Below are 16,366 nucleotides of genomic sequence, written 5' to 3' on the forward strand. Positions count from 1 at the left end.
AGTAATATTTTAAAAAGTCACATAAAGATGGAAAATACACAGAGTCTAGATCCTGTATGTTACTGTGTTGTCTTTAAATTTTTTTTGGCTGCTACGAGACAATGGATTATGAAAGCTGCTAGATTAAACCAAACTTTATATTTTAAAATGTCTTGACTTCAAAATGGAAGTCAAAGGTGTGTTGCTTTTTGGGAGAGGTTATGGTTTTATTTTCACAGGAAATGAGAGGCTATGGATTCATTCCAGGTTAGAGATGATCAGGTTTGATCAAGGAAGACCCCCTGGAAATCCTGGCTATAGATATAAACAAATAAACCTAGAAAAACTATAAAACATGTAACAGATATTTTATCAACTCAAACATAAAGCAAACAAATCATCTTTTACTGACTTGTACACCCACATATTTCATACTTGTAATGTATGTAATGTATGTGACCTTAAAAGTTTATGTATTTTCAGAACAAGGGGACCAAACACCAATGAAAAGGGATAGCCCAGGTGATCCAGCCTCTTAGAGTGCCTCTGTTGCAGTTTCCTCAGAGTTCTGCATCCAAAACAGCTTCAAGGCTGTTAGCTGAGATGATCCAGCCCCGTAAACTACTCCAGCTAAAACCTAACAATTATCCTGATTTTCTTAAGTTTCTCCCAAAGACACCAGCACCTACAAACAGCAGGAAGTAATCTAGAGAGCAAAACCCACATTCCAAATCACCCAAAAGATGATTATAGAAATTTATTATCATTTAAAGGGGGTTAGTTACAAGTTGTTATTGGTCATGGTTTAAAAAAAAAAGCTAAACAAAGGAGTAAAATTCAAAGATTTCTTTCTAAAGGAAGAAAACGGATATAATACAAAAATGATAAAAGGTCAGATTATTGAATATACCTTAATCCAAAAAGCAACTATTAATCTTATATATTTTATATTGGTATGGATTTTAGTTTATTGATACAAATTTAAAGTTATTTTTGTTATACTGTATGTATGTGTCTACTCTTGTTTAGGGTATTGTGCTCATTTTAAAATGTAATGTATAATTAAGAAATACAGATTAGGGGGCTGGAGAGATGGCTCAGAGGTTAAAAGCACCGACTGCTCTTCCAGAGGTCCTGAGTTCAATTCCCAGCACCCACATGGGGTTTACAACCATCTGTAATGAGATCTGGCACCCTCTTCTGTATACATAATAAATAAATAAATAAATAAATAAATAAATAAATAAATAAATAAATAAATAAATAAATAAATAAATAAATAAGAAATACAGATTAATAGTCATCTATAATAGTCAAACTTATAGTCATGTCAGGTATGTTTTCAGAGTCCTACACAGATATTCTTAGATAGATAGATAGATAGATAGATAGATAGATAGATAGATAGATAGATAGATAGATATGGTCTTCAAATACTTCAAAGACCTACAGAATATGACATTTAATATGTTTAACAATCTAAGGCTTTTTATAGCAGTGAGACACATCTGCTCCTGGCAGCACCAGTTTACTTCAAAGAAGATAATGGGCATCAAAAAAACTCCATACAGAGTTTGTTTTCTTTATGGCAAAATCTAGCCATTTTGGCAAAGAAATTTCCCTTACCTCAATTACTGACAGTATACTGTCTAAACTGGACCAACAGGATACAAAAGAAAGCAACTGCAAAACTTTGCCAAGACAAAGGACAATCCTTCAAAATACCCTGCTTCTCAGAAAAGTTTGTCAGATATGCTAGGCCCGTCAGATATGTAGGCCAAAGATGGATACCCCAACATTACCAAAGAACTTTGGGTGACTGTCCAGGCAGCCTGATGTTCCTGTTGTTAGGTAACATTTTACCCTTCTGGGGTCTTAGCTGGAGTTAAAGACTAAAAAAATTCAACATATAGTTTTGCTTAGTTACAATAAAAAGTAAATTAGGTATAAAACTTTAGACTTGCAAAGATAAGATAAATAATAGAATATTTTTTCTAAATTTACCAAATACAAATGGACTGAATATTGTAACTGAGTTCCTACTTGATAACTGTTTTGATCATACATAATTTTACTATGTTAAAGTTAAAACCTTCCTTTTTTATTTAGACAAAAAGGGAGAAAATGCTGTGAAATAATCCTTCTGTACACTGTAAAAATGTGTTGCTCTCATTGTTAATAAAAAGCTGGTTGGCTGATAGCTAGGTGGGATTATTAGGGCAGAGAGAATGCTGGGAAGAAGAAGGGCAGAGTCTGAGGAGTCTCAGGCCAGACACAGAGGAAGCAGGACATGTAGAAAATGAGGTAACAAGCTGTGAGCCACATGCTAGAATTTAGATAAGAAATATGGGTTAATTTAAGTTGTAAGAGCTAGTTAGTAATAAGCCTGAGCTATCAGCTAAGTATTTATAATTAAAAATAAAATACTTTGAAACGGTGGATGGTGTGAGATTGACAATCACCAAATGCCAGTCAGTAAGAAAGGACAAAGTCTATAACATACTAGTTTCTGAAGAATATGCAATCTGGAACACACTGGTTTCTGGAGAATAAGCAATTCAGAATGTACTGGTTTCTTTTTGCTTGCTTGTTTGTTTTTTGAGACAGAGTTTCTCTGTGTAGCCCTGGCTGTTGTGGAACTCACTCTGTAGCCCCGGCTGGCCTCAAACTCAAAGAGATCTGCCTGCCTCTGCCTCTGAATGCTGGGATTAAAGGCATGTCCACCACCGCCTGGCTGGATGTCCTGGTTTCTGAGGAATAAGCAATCTAGAACATACTGGTTTCTGCAGTTTTCTTTTTAAATAGGAAGAAGGGACACTGCCTTTTAGTTTCTATTTGCCTGTATGAGAAGCACGGAATGGCTTTCAGATCTCTGGGTCTATAAATAATGTTGTAAGTAATGGAGTCTAAAAAAGCTATCACATTATTTAGGGAAATGTTCAGAAATCAACTTCACAGTCTCACCTTGGGCCATGGGGAATCAACTATTCACTTTTAAAGAAAACGGAAAAAAATTGCTGCCTTCTTAATAAATATATATGTCAACCAAATGGTACTTATATAGAAAACCATATCCCTACCATGTATGTTAACACACAGTGGGCTCCATTTTCTTTTTAGTTAACAATGTTAGGCTGGTTCTTCCTCAATAATCTTGTGAATTACACATTATAAATTGTTTCCACTGTTCTGAGAATTGACTGACCATAAGATGTTGTGTGGCATGTTAAATGTCTGGCCATAAACCTATAACATATACATTTCCCATGATCATAAAAATAACTGCAAAATTCCACATTTAATCACTTGCTCACTTGGTATAAAGAGACTACTCTGCCTTTAATCTGGGCCATTTTCACTCTCCTACAGTGGGAGACTGAAAATATGGCCTGGCCATTATTAAATTTTTACTTTGTAGTATCTCGGTGTTAGTTCCTGGTTTTTGACACCATAACATGGATATTTTAAAACATACAAATAAATTCAAGATGTATAAATATATAAATATGTGATTTGTATTAATAAGTATACTAGGTTCCACTTGAATATTTTTTGTAGAATTAGTTATTTTATGTGTATGAGTGTTTTGCCTGTCCACAGAAGTAGAAAAGGGCATCAGATCCTCTGGAAGTGAAACTACCAATGGCTGTGAGCCACATATGGGTGCTGGGAATCAAACTTGGGTCTTTTGAAAGAACAAATGCCCCTAACCACTGACCATTTCCCTTCACTAATAAATACAGAATGGGATTTTAAAAAACACTAGTGAATTTGGAATGCCATAGAGTTCTACAAACAATAATTCCAAGAAGCCATTTGTCTTAGTTACTTCTCTGTTGCTATAAAGAGATGCCATGACCAAGGCATTGTTGGAGTGGGTAAGAGCCAAGAAAGGAAGAGGGCTAAAATATTCCAGATCATGGCTAAGACCCATGTTTCTTTAGTATAACACAGATTCAGATGGCTAGATAGATATTTGTGTGTGTGTGTGTGTGTGTGTGTGTGTGTGTGTGTGTGTGTGTGTGTGTGTAAAGTTAGTAACGTACAAATCTCTCACAGAGCTTGGAAGCAACAACAGCTCCAAAAGTAACAAGCATACTAGTCATGTATGATTCCACTTTCTAATAAAAGCAAAACACCTTGGAGAAATGTATCACTCCAGGTTACAATGGGGGATTTACATGAGTCTTGGTACCCAAGAAGTGATGGGAGTGCTCAAAATAAATACATTGAGAGGTATCAAGAGCACCGAGCCAAATGCAAGAGTTCCCAAACATTTTAACAACAAAATCAGTCTTTGACTAAATATTTATAAAAATTATTGAACTGAAGAGTAAATGGAGAATAGACAAATTTCCAACGTAAACTTTAAAAAATGTATCTAGGTAACACTCCCACCCTCAGTGACATAAAGCAAAACCACCATAGTCCACCCTATGAGAGTAATATATATAGTGACACCCTGTCTGCAACACACCATCCTCTAGGTGTGAACAGCTGCACAGTGACATCCTTCCTACGATGCACCATCCCCTGGGTGTGAACTGCTGCATGGTAACATCCTTCCTGCAACATACCATACCCTAGGTGTGAATTGCTGCATGGTGACTTCCTACCTGCAACATACCATCCCCTAGGTGTGAACTGCTGCATGGTGACTTCCTACCTGCAACACACCATCCCCTAGGTGTGAACAGCTGCATGGTGACTTCCTACCTGCAACATACCATCCCCTAGGTGTGAACAACTGCATGGTGACTTCCTATCTGCAACACACCTCCCCTACGTGTGAATAGCTGCATGGTGACTACTTTATGGTGCTCCATCCCTTAACAGTGAACTCCTGCTTAGTGACTCCCTTTCCAAGGAGAGGAAAGACGAACTTCAGAGTGCAGACACTCACTCTCTCAGCCAAATGATGAAGTCTGTACTTCTGTGGTTGTCCGCTCAAACTTTCAGAACTCTGTCTAGCCACAAGAAAAACACCAGGAAATCCCAAACTGGAGGATCCTAAAAATGCCTGAATGTCAAACTAATGAAAAATAAGGAGAGTCTAAGAAATGGTCACTGTCTAGAGGAAACTACAGAGACAGGATGACCAAAACTGGCCTGGAATAGGATCTTCAGGAGAAAATTAAAGTGTTATAAGTCAGTATGGACTTTAGCTCCTGGTATCAGGGGTGACAGCTGCCCTGAATGGAGAAACATAGTGGGCTATCTTCCTGACTTTCCTGCAATCTTAAAACTGTAATAAAAGCAAATGGTATTTTTAAGAAAAATGTATTCTGATGTGATTATTATACAGTATATACCTGCACCAGACATGCACTGTCCACCCTAAGTATGGAAAAGTGCACGACAAAGACAAAACACAAGGAATGCAAAAAGACTAGCCCTAGAACTGCTAATGGTACCCGAGAAGAACCCCTCCATCGGAGGGATGCCTTAGTGGATAAAGTGCCTGCTATGCAAGTATGAGAATGAAAGCTGAGGTACCCAGAACCCACATAAATGCCAGGTGGGCGTGGTGGCTGCCTGCAAGCCCAGCACATGGGAGACAGACAAAGATTCCCCAGAGCAAGCTGCCTAGCTAAACTAGCCCAAGTTGCTCCAGATTCAGCAAGAAACCTCGTATCTTAGTTATTGTTTCTATTGCTGTGATAACACACCATGGTCAAAGGCAACTTTTGGAGGAAAAGCGTTTATTTTAGCTTACAGTTCCATATTACAGTCCATCACTGAGAGAAGTCAGGAGAAGAATCTAGAGACAGGAGCTGATGCAGAGGCCGTGGAGGGGTGCTGCTTACCAACTTGCCCCCTCATGGCTTGCTCAGTCTGCTTTCTTAGAGCACTAAGGACCACCAGCCCAGGGATGGCACTGCCCACTGTAAGCTGGGCCCTCCCACATCAGTCAACAACCAAGAAAATAAACCATAAGCTAGTACATGGGCTGATCTGGTGGAGGCATTTTCTCAGTTAAGATTCCCTCTTCCAAACTGACTATAGTTTGTGTCAAGTCCACATGAACCTGCCAGGGCAGCCTGCCTTGATACATAAGGTGGGAAGTGGTCAAGGAAGATGACAGATGTCAACCTTGGACCTCTACATGCACCTGCACACACATGCACACCTTACCACCACCTCCATCACACATACATGTGCAGAAAATAATTTCTCCAGGGGCTGAATGTAATCTCTAGTTATAAAATAAAAGCAACTAATTCATTTTAAGCTGTTTTTGAGTGTTTTTTATCTCCACCACCCACAGATACAAGCTGTTTATATATATATATATATATATATATATATATATATATATATATATATATATATATATATATAGTGTATGTATGTCCCTTTAGTTTATGTCCTTAAAATGCATCATCCCTTAAGAGTGAACTGCTTTCCCAGCTGCTGCTGTTGCCTGCACAAGAGTCACACAAGATCAAGCTAGTCAACATTCTAGGCAAGAGGTGGGAGGGGCTTACAGCCTCCACCCCTAACTGACAGCTGATGGCTTCTAGGGGAGAGAATCAGTTTTCCTAAAGGGTGTGGCCTCTGATAGGTCAACCATACCCCATTGTATGACCCCACACCCAGGAGTATATGAGCAGCATAAACTGAACTGAGTGAGTTTAAAATATATATATATATAAAGTTGGTAGGGGGTGGGAAGGTGGGGATGGATCTTAGAGAAGTTAGGGGAAGGAATGAGGAATGAATATGATCAAAATATAAGGAATGTTCAAGGAATTAATAAAACTAGTATATTAAAAGAGTAAACTGCTATGCGGTGACATCTTTTCTATAAATGTCATGTGAAAATTTTGATTTAGTATATCTGTTGCAGCATCCATGCCTGCCACATAGTAAGTGATCAATAAATATGTGCTAAATTAATGAGCAAATAAAATAAATGTTTTAGGTAGGTTAAAGCTACACTGATGTTGCAGAATCTGAATAGGAGAGAAACAGGGCCAGAGAAATCCAGCTTTGAGTTGAAATATGACTGTGGTTTCACTGTACTGACGACAGACTCTCTGAGGAAACTTAAAAGATGGCGCTTTCCAAGAATCTAACTACCCTGACTGGACTTTCATGACACGATGGCTTCCAGCCAGGCAGGCAGCCAGGGTTCCAGCTTTGCCTCACCCTCTAACTAATGTGCACAGTTTCTGATCAAGTTCTGTCCCTTCTCTAGGCCTCACTGGGCCATACGAGCTCCACAGTTAGAAAAGTCTGTGCCACAGCAAGATGCCCCGCGGCTTCCCAGCACCCGCCTCTCCTATTTGCACGCTGGCTCTGGTCCTCAGCTCAGTTTTAGGTCTGAACCTTAGGGCCACTTCCCCATGCTCTGCTTTCTGAGTTGTTTACTCATTTACAGTACTTTGATTTCTGCACTTTTGGCTTATGAAGGAGTTTGCTCAATAGGAATCTCAAAATGCATTTGATCGTACCACTTCTGAGAATTAAAAACAGATGTGATGTAAGTATTCATGTTGAGCATTTCAGAACCAAATAAAAACCACAAATGGGCAAAGTTAAGAGCCAATGTGGTCTCAATCTTATAAAAAGGCTGTGGAGAATTGTTGGAAATGGCTTCTAAGGGCAGTAATTCTCACTTGGTCATACTTTCTGCATTCAATATAGCATTTCATCTTTTTACAGTGATGCAGCTTTTTTTTAAAGCTATTTCTGACAAATTTGATCAGTGCAGACTTTCAAGCTTCACACTGAACCCTAAAACACTCTTTCCCTACTTTTCTATGTTGTAGAATTCATTTAGATGTTAAAACCCCTCAAATAGGTCGGGTGGTGGTGGCTGTGGCGGCGGCGTATGCCTTTAATTCTAGCAGTCAAGAGGCAGAGGCAGGTAGCTCTCTGAGTCCGAGGCCAGCCTGGTCTATAGAGTGAGTTCCAGGGTAGCCATGGATACACAGAGGAAACCTTGTCTCAAATAAAATAACAAACCAACCAACCAACAAACAAACAAAAAAAAAAAAAAGAAAAAAGAAACTGAGTAAGAAGCCTGTCCTCTATCAAAGAACTCCAACTCCAAACTCCAAATACAGGTCTTTGCAGTGAGGTACAACTACTGTTTGGACACTTGTATTCCTTAGCTTTGAAAAGAGGAAAGTCTCTTTTTAAAATGTTTTCAAGAGCTGGAGAAATGCTGGTAAAGTCTTTGCCATGTGAGCATGAGGGCCTGAGTCTGAGCCCAGACTCACATTTAAAAAGACTTCCATGGACAGGCATGATAGCACATGTCTTTAAGCATAGTACTTAGGAGGCAAAGGCAGGTAGATTTCTGTGAGTCAGAGGCCAGCCTGGTCTACATAGGTAGTGCCAGGCTATCCAAGGCTACATAGTAAGTAAGACCCTATCTTAAAAAAAAAAAAGTAAAAAAAGCATGATTTCATGTGTATGCAATCCCAGCATTGGTGAAGTGGAGACCAAGGATCCTGGGGCTTTCAGTTCAGCCACCTTAGCCTACTTGGCAAGCTCTAGCAAGACATCCTGTGCAAAACAAACAAACAAAAACAAAAAACAATAATGGCCTATTGACTCCAGTTCCAGGAGATCAGATGCCCTCTTGTGGCCTCCACAGGAACTGCACACATGTAGTACACATAAACAAGCAGTCACACACATGTAAATAAAAAGAAATTTGAAAAAGAAAGTAAAGTGCACAGCATTTGAAGAACAATACCAAGGTTGAGCTCTGGCCTCAACAGCATGTGTATCCACACATATGAGAACACACACACACACACACACACACACACACACACACACACACACACACACATTTTTAACTCATGAGCAATCTTTAACCTAATGCTTTCAGACCACTGTCCTGTAAAGGTGCTACAGTACACACCAGTCCTTTCTTGTACCTTCAACCAGCAGTAAAGTCAGCACAACTCTCTGAAGTTGTCCCCAAGAGGATGTGTTTGGGAACCACTACAGGAATCACAGAGTGGGTGTTATGTCCCAAAGAAACTCAAGACAAATGGCCGAGGAGCCTATTAACATATCAGAATGGACCCTGACTACCAGGCTCTCTCTGTACCGGATACCTGTTACAGAGTCCTGGCTCCTCTCAGCACTTCTCACCCTACTCTAACCTCTCCAGCCTCTGAGCTTCCCTTCCCTTCCCTTTTCCTTTCCCTTCCCTTCCTCCCCTCCCCTCCCTTCCCCTCCCCTTCCCTTCCCTTCTCTTTCCCTTCCCTTCCCTTCCCTTCCCTTCCCTTCCTCCCCTCCCCTTCTCTTCCCTTCCCTTCCTCCCCTCCTCTCCCCTCCCCTTCCCTTTTCCTTCCCTTCCCCTTCTTCCCCTTCCCTTCCCCTCCCCTTCCCTTCCCCTTCTTCCCCTTCCCTTCCCCTTCCCTTCCCTTCCCCTTCTTCCCCTTCCCTTCCCTTCCCCTTCTTCCCCTTCCCTTCCCTTTCCCTTCTTCCCTTTCCCTTCTTCTCTTTCCCTCTTTCCCTTTCCCTTCTTCCCTTCTTCCCTTCCCTTCCCTTCTCCCCTCCCCTCCCCTCCCCTCCCCTCCCCTCCCCTTCCCTTTCCCCAGCTTCTCTTTTATATAATCCAGCCACTTCGACCATGTGCTCTGTCTTGGCCTCTTGGCTTCCTTCCAGGTTCTCTTGGTCCTCTGCTCTTGGCTCCTGATCCCCTCACTTGCTCCCCTCTCTCTTCTCTTCCTCTCTTGCTTTCTCTCCCCTCCCTCTCCTTACATGGCCTGGTCTATTCTGCTAGGCATGTTCAGTCTGGACTCCTCCAGATGCCTCTGGCTGTTCTCTCCTTGTATCTACAATAAACCTTCTCTACTATACCTAGAAGCAGTCATGTCCTCTTTTTCCTTCACTGGGTGACATCACAGCAATCCTGTGTTGCCATTATATACTGGGTGATGTGGGACCAGCTAGAAGGTGGGCAGACTTAAGCCTGGGCAGGCACAAGCTTGCAAACAGCTTCTCTAGACATGAGGGACTTCAGATCCCCAAATGATGGCTCCTGATCAGCACACTGGAGTTCCTCCAGAAGTCACTACTGTTGACAGCTCAATCCTGGCAGATCTGACTCAGGGAGAAAGGCCCTTTGGCAAGGCCATCAGCACCTCTCCTGCTGTGAGGTACAGCACTCACTTCTTCAAAGAATGACAGTCCACCCTGACTAGCAGAGAAGAGGGACTTGCTGAGAATGCATGGCAGCCAGTCAGCCAAACTGAATGCTGAGGCCAGAGATTAGCTTGTGACTTGGCAGGACTGGGCCCTCTAACGGGGGCTGGAACACACACCGGCTGTTACCACAGCTGATCTGGCTAGTGCCCGCCTCAGAAGAGCCTGACAAATCTTGAACTCTGTGTGTGTGTGTGTGTGTGTGTGTGTGTGTGTGTGTGTGTGTAACAGTTGGACTTTGTCCCAGCTGAGAGTCTGTGACAAATGTCTAAATTTTACTGAACTGACTCTTCTTCTATCAACTTGGTGGCAATCTGTTGCATCATGAAGAGTTGGCATGCACTAAGGGGATAGAAATCCAATGAGACTCAGCAGGGCAGGATGGCCTCCACCTTGCTGAGGAAGGGACTGGAAACATTGCCTCGTTTTTAGTACATTATGAAGCCTGACACCTATTTGTCAAGAGAAAAGGTCAGAAAATGAACAGCTCCATTTCCACCTCTATCATCTTTAACTTCTTTCCTCTCGGTTGTAACCCAGTCACCACAGAGATGGCGGTGGGCAGGTGGGCAACTTCCATCTCAGAGCTCTTGACAACCACGGTACTTTCTAATCATTGCAGATGGACCAGCCATCCAGCTTATGTTCGCTGAGACCAGTTCCTTTCATGATTGCCATGTAGGCTCCGTGTGATGGTCACATCCCTGTAAGGAGTTCACTGAGCCAGGTTAAAACAAGAGAAAGGATGGAGCCTCAAGTCTACAGGGCTAGTGCAGTCCACAGCCAGCTATGACCCAAACAAAGAGAACACTGCTTGGGTTTGGGTGGGGTCCAGATAGTCTGCAGTTCCCTTCTCAGGCACAAACCCTGACCCAGATGTGACCCTGTGACTATGGAAAACTGCAGATAAAGTCTAGGAAAAATGTCCTCCAGCACAAAACATGGCCACAAGGCAGGAAGGATAAAATTCAGATGAAGGGGGGAAAGATGGTTTGCTCAAGGGCTGCTGGCAGTGCTCTCTAGCAGCTAGCTACACCATGTATGAGCAGCAGTGGGAAATATAAACAGTGCTCATTCCTAAAGTGGAGCCAGAGTCTTGTGCCTCTGTCCACCATTAGCCTCCTTCCCAGGTCTCTGTGATGCCCACGGTTGTTCTGGCCATAGCAGTGTGTCCTCTTCAACCCTGATTAGCCTCTGCACCACCCGCAGGCTCCTATAAGCCACTCTACAATGCTGTCAGTGTGCCCTCACCCAGAGTCAAACCCTACTGGCCTTGGAACTCTGCAGCCTCACAGCGAGCATGGTTAGCATGATGTAAGACTTGAAGGCAGGCCTGGCTGTTTGCCTTTCCAGCCTTCTCTCATCCATTTTACTGTGTTTTGTCCTTTCCAGTTCACACTCTGGCTGTGCTTGTAATTTTAGAGATGTGCTAAGTGGCCTCTTGTATTCACAGCTTCAGCTCTACCTCTGCCTGGGATCCTTTTCACTTAACACCTTACGTAGAAGTCACCTTCCTGCATTCTACACAAGCTGGCCCCTTTCTTCCCTAAATTACTCCTCACATCATAATACTTCCAACCTTCTCGTGTATGTATACTATGCATATATGTGAAAAAAAGAAGGAACCCAATAAAGTCCCCCCACACTACACCAATACTTCCTCTGCTTTCCTTCACAGTGGACCCATTAGGGGCAGAGAACACGATACTTGGTTCTCTAAGGCTGCTGTCTAACACATCTGGCATACTGTACACTATGAGCATGAGATACTCTTGTAGAGGGTCTTACAATGCTTTCAGTTACCAAATGGAAGTTATGGGCCTTGCACACAACTTTGTCAATTATCCTGCCAAGTCCAACTTGTGATTTGGAGCCAATGTGAATGCAGGATGCTTGGCCTTGACCTCACATGTACTGTGTGTCCCTCCCTGAGCCCTAAAGTCTATGAAATGCAGGGAATGCTATTACCTAGGGGAATATGAAGATTAAATGATGCACATAAAACCTGAACAAAGACTCAGTACCAATGCTAGTAAAGAACTGTACAAAGCAAATGAAAGAAAGCTGTGGAGACCCACGTGGATTTCCTAGTAAGATCTGAACTTGCTTTATCCAGCAGGGCTGCATAAGGGGATGACTTGACCACATGCATGGTTACCAGGTGTTTGGAAGGGTCTGCACTTGGCTGTGCAGTATGCCTAGATCTAGCAAGGGGGAGGTATTTTGCCCCACCCCTTGGCATTGTTACAAAAAGCCCTTTTGAAGAAACAGAAGGTGCAAGTGGATATTGATCCAGGTCCTCCTGAAGCTATCCTGTGTTTCTGTCTGTCTCAATCTCTGATATCATTTTTTTGTACAAGTTTCTCATCACTCTCTCCTCAAGAGTGCCCTGGGTAAAAGTGGGAGCTGGTCTCCACAGGTGGTGCCTGCACTAGGGACTTGAGGAAAGGAGAGTAGGAGGCATTGCAGAAGCAGTGGGACATGTCCAGTTATGAAATATGAAAAAGTAAAGGTGATGGTATTCTATTTTGGGGAGTAAAACTGTATATAGATCAAGCAAAACAGCTGAAAGAAAAGACAAAACAAGTAGAAGTCACGCTGCAGCAAGTGTCTCTGTCTAGGTCTCTCTCTCTCTCTCTCTCTCTCTCTCTCTCTCTCTCTCTCTCTTAATTTCTATCTATGAAAATTAGGAAAAATATAGGGCTTAGGTATAGGTATATAGTGTAGGAAAAAACAGGGTAAGGTAGAAAATCAGCAAATACAGAGGAGCTATGTCCTTGGTTTTCCAACTGTGGAACTCTGGATGCAAACTCCTGGATGAGAATCGAAGTCAAAATGCAAAAATACTATGAGGAAAACAGGATGGAAAAGATTCCTGTGGAGGCTTTTGGCCTGTGGACAGCTTAGAGCTGAGTCCTGAGCAGCAGAGAGAGAATTTTCCCTGAGGTGGACAAAAGTGAGACAAAACCCTCTGCTCCAGTGCCACTGGAAAAAAAAACGCTTGTTGGTAACATCATACCACCAGGGTCAGTTTCCTCTTGGCCATGAAGCCGAGTTTAGGGAACGGAAGTCTTGGGGAAAACTTAGTAAGTTCTCTTACTCAAAAAATTGGAAGCTTTTCAGGTCTCTTTTCCTTCTGTAGAGGCAGAATTAGACTCACCTGGAGGGAACATCTATCAGAATGGGAGAATCCCCTATAATTGCCCTAGCACAAAAATCCCCTGGAGCATTGCAAGCCCTCAATGTTAGAGATGTGTCTCCTCTTCAATCCAGCATTCAGAAAGCAATTAGTGGAGGGCCAGGAAGTAAGCACCTCTGAGTTTGAGTGTGTTCTGGGGACACCAAAGTCCCTGCAGTCACCAGGAAGCATCCCCAAGGGCAGAGGCATGGCAGAGGGATCTGGGGGAAAGCTGCTGGCTGACAAGACACCAGGGGGTGAGCCCTGGCATGGAGAAGGTAGAGGAGGCTTTGAAATCCTCCCTGCAATGAAAACAGCAGGTCTAAGTCCCTAGCAGCAGCTGCAATGGCAGCACGGGGGAAAGCTGAGGCTGTGTTTGGACATACAAACAAGGCAGAAATGGATGCAAGCCCCTACCACGAGAACAGAAAGTGACTAGCAGAGCCTGAGCAGCAGTAGTGGTGTCAGGGACTCTGCATCTGGGGGGAGGAGACAAGCAAGGACTAAGGAGATCTATGGGGGGATCTCTCTGAAAAAGCTCTTATTTCATTGTTTTGTTTGTTTATTTTTTGTTTTTGTTTGTTTGCTTGCTTTTTATTGACCTGGTGAGGTGGGGAAGAGGGGAGGGAGCGAAGCCCCAAGGGATTTTTGTTTCTGGCACCAAGTGCTGGTCTATACATGTGTACATGTGTGCAGGCAGCTGTAACCAGCTGTGCAGGCAGCTGTGACCCGTTGTGAGAATGATGTCAGATGGAGAGTTTGATTAGAGAGGTATACCTGTCAAACAGTAATACAGATATCCTAATAAGAGCTCAGGAAAGAAAAAAACCTCCCATAGCAAAGACCAAGAGCTTGATCTTGACTTTCAGTCCAAATACAGACTATGTAAACAGAGCCAGGAGTGCAGCAGCAGCAACTGGCCATGGCTGAGTTTTCTCCCTGACTCACAAGGGCTGCTTGAGAACAGTAGCTCATAGCAGAGGGGTGATGTTCAGCCATGCAGCATGAGGTAGGAGAAAGCCCTCAGGGACTCAGAATGCCAGGGTCTCTAGGCAGACAGGCCCAGAGAAGGGAGCCACAGACAGATTGGGACAGTAAAAAAGCTGAATGAAGCCAGAATCCAAAGTCACACAGTTTCTGTTTGTTGGCTGAGTAGAAAGCTTAGAAGCCTTACCTCCTGAGGCCTGGAAACAGATGAACAAAGCTTGCCTGTTAGGAGGCAATTAAAATGCTAATGCCATCTGTCAAGAAGCTTTGAGACCCTTTAGAAAGCAAGGGGAAAGTGGTCAGTACATTGGGAAGTTGCTTTGGGTATGGAAAAAGCTTAAGAGTGAATAAAGAACTTGAGTTGTCCTTGAGATGCAAGAGAGGGAACCATTGGGCTAATAGCAATCTATCAAAGACAAGGCATCTTTGAAAGAGCTCATGGCAGTCTTAAGATGCAGCTTCAAAAAATTAAAAAGCGGGAAATTAATTGTACCCTCAGTCATCAAATGAAGCTTGGCCCGAACATTTGGTATGAGGTGTAGAATACAGGAATGTCAGCTCTGATACCATAGCTGCTGACATTCCTCCAGAAAAACTAAAATGAAATAGAGCCCAGAGCCACACTACTTCTAGCACCAAATTAATTCATGGCCCCTTTAAGAGGTTTCCCGAGTCTTACCCGTGGAGCAGAAAAGGGGCTTGGTTACTATGGTAACCATCCTCGTCCTGGAAGCAAGGTTCCCAAGAAGGACTGCCAAAAAGTGCTGCTATAGCTAGGAGTGAAGTTTCAGTAGTGCTTTGTTTGAATTGTGGCACTTGGGGAGCTACAATGAGTAAAGGGACAGCCCCCTGGCTAGTGACCATCTGCCATTGTGTGCTCTTCTGCCAGTTCCATAATGGCTGGAATGGCCTGGCAGGAAAGGTAGCTTTGGGGGAATGGCATTGTCCTCAGTGTTACAGCCCCCTAGGAACAGCACTCACCCATTCCCAGGGTCAAAGGAGCTGGATACAATGACTCTAGGGCCATTAACGAATTAGGCTCTGGTTTCAAACTGTCAGTTAAAAAATTGACTCTGAACTCTGAACTCCAAAAATTAAGCAGTTTTGAGTTCATCTGCAATTTTAACTGTGGTGACTCATGATTCATGTACTCTCTGTCTTGTTGGAAGAAAATGTAAATAGTTCAGTTAAGAGGTCTTTTAGATGTTTGCTTAAGTTTTCGAAGTAGTCCTATAGAGTTTGCTTTTGAATGTAAGTTTGTAAGAAGTGTAAACATGTATCGTAAATATTCATCCTAGTTGTAAATATGTATAGTAATGTTCATACTAGAATTATGTTGATATTAATGAACCATGGTTTGGTGAAGTTAAGGGAATCTTTAAGTTTGATGCAGTTTATTTGATGTGTTTGCATTAAGAGTTTATTGATTTTAAAATGCTTGGAACAGCTAAGGCTGTTATAGACATCTTAGACTCATTCAAAAAAGATCATTCCATCTTTATCATCCTCTACTCCTTTACTGGGGGGTGTGGCAACCTAGGGATCACTGTGGTTGTTCCATCTGCTTGCAAGCTCTTAGTAGGGACCTGAGTCAGGTCTGAATTAAACTCTGTACCCCCTCCTGTCAGAGGCTTATAGTCAGAGATGGGCAACGCTCTTCTTCTAGCATCCAACCTAAGACAGAGAGAGTACACTTGGTGGAAAGTGTATATCTTTGACAGGTAAGGTTTGTCAAGCTGAAGATGACCTAAAGCAGACACAGTATCTGAGGATCTGAGGAGCCCTTTATTATATTAAGAGGGGAGAGCTGTGGAGGTCCAAAGAAGTTTCCTAGTGAGATCTGAGCTTGCTTTACCCAGCAGGGCTGCATAAGGGGATGACTTGTCCACATGCATGTTACCAGGTGTTTGGAAAGGTCTGCACTTGGCTGTGCAGTATGCTTTGATCTAGCAGGGGGGTGGTCTTTTGCCATGCCACTTGGCATTGTTATAAAAAGCCCTTTTGAAGAAACAGAAGGGGCCAGTGAATATTGGTCCAGGTCTTCCT

The 16,366-nt window shown here is 42.7% G+C and overlaps 1 protein-coding gene across 2 annotated transcripts in view; it reads right to left on the reverse strand.

Annotated features, from left to right (window-relative positions):
• Positions 1 to 16,366, reverse strand: part of Fgf2 (fibroblast growth factor 2) — a 68,195-nt gene that overhangs the window by 6,609 nt on the left and 45,220 nt on the right. The window lies entirely within an intron of this gene.

The sequence above is a fragment of the Peromyscus maniculatus genome, chromosome 6 (assembly GCF_049852395.1).
Source record: "Peromyscus maniculatus bairdii isolate BWxNUB_F1_BW_parent chromosome 6, HU_Pman_BW_mat_3.1, whole genome shotgun sequence".
NCBI classification, from domain to species: Eukaryota; Metazoa; Chordata; class Mammalia; order Rodentia; family Cricetidae; genus Peromyscus; species Peromyscus maniculatus.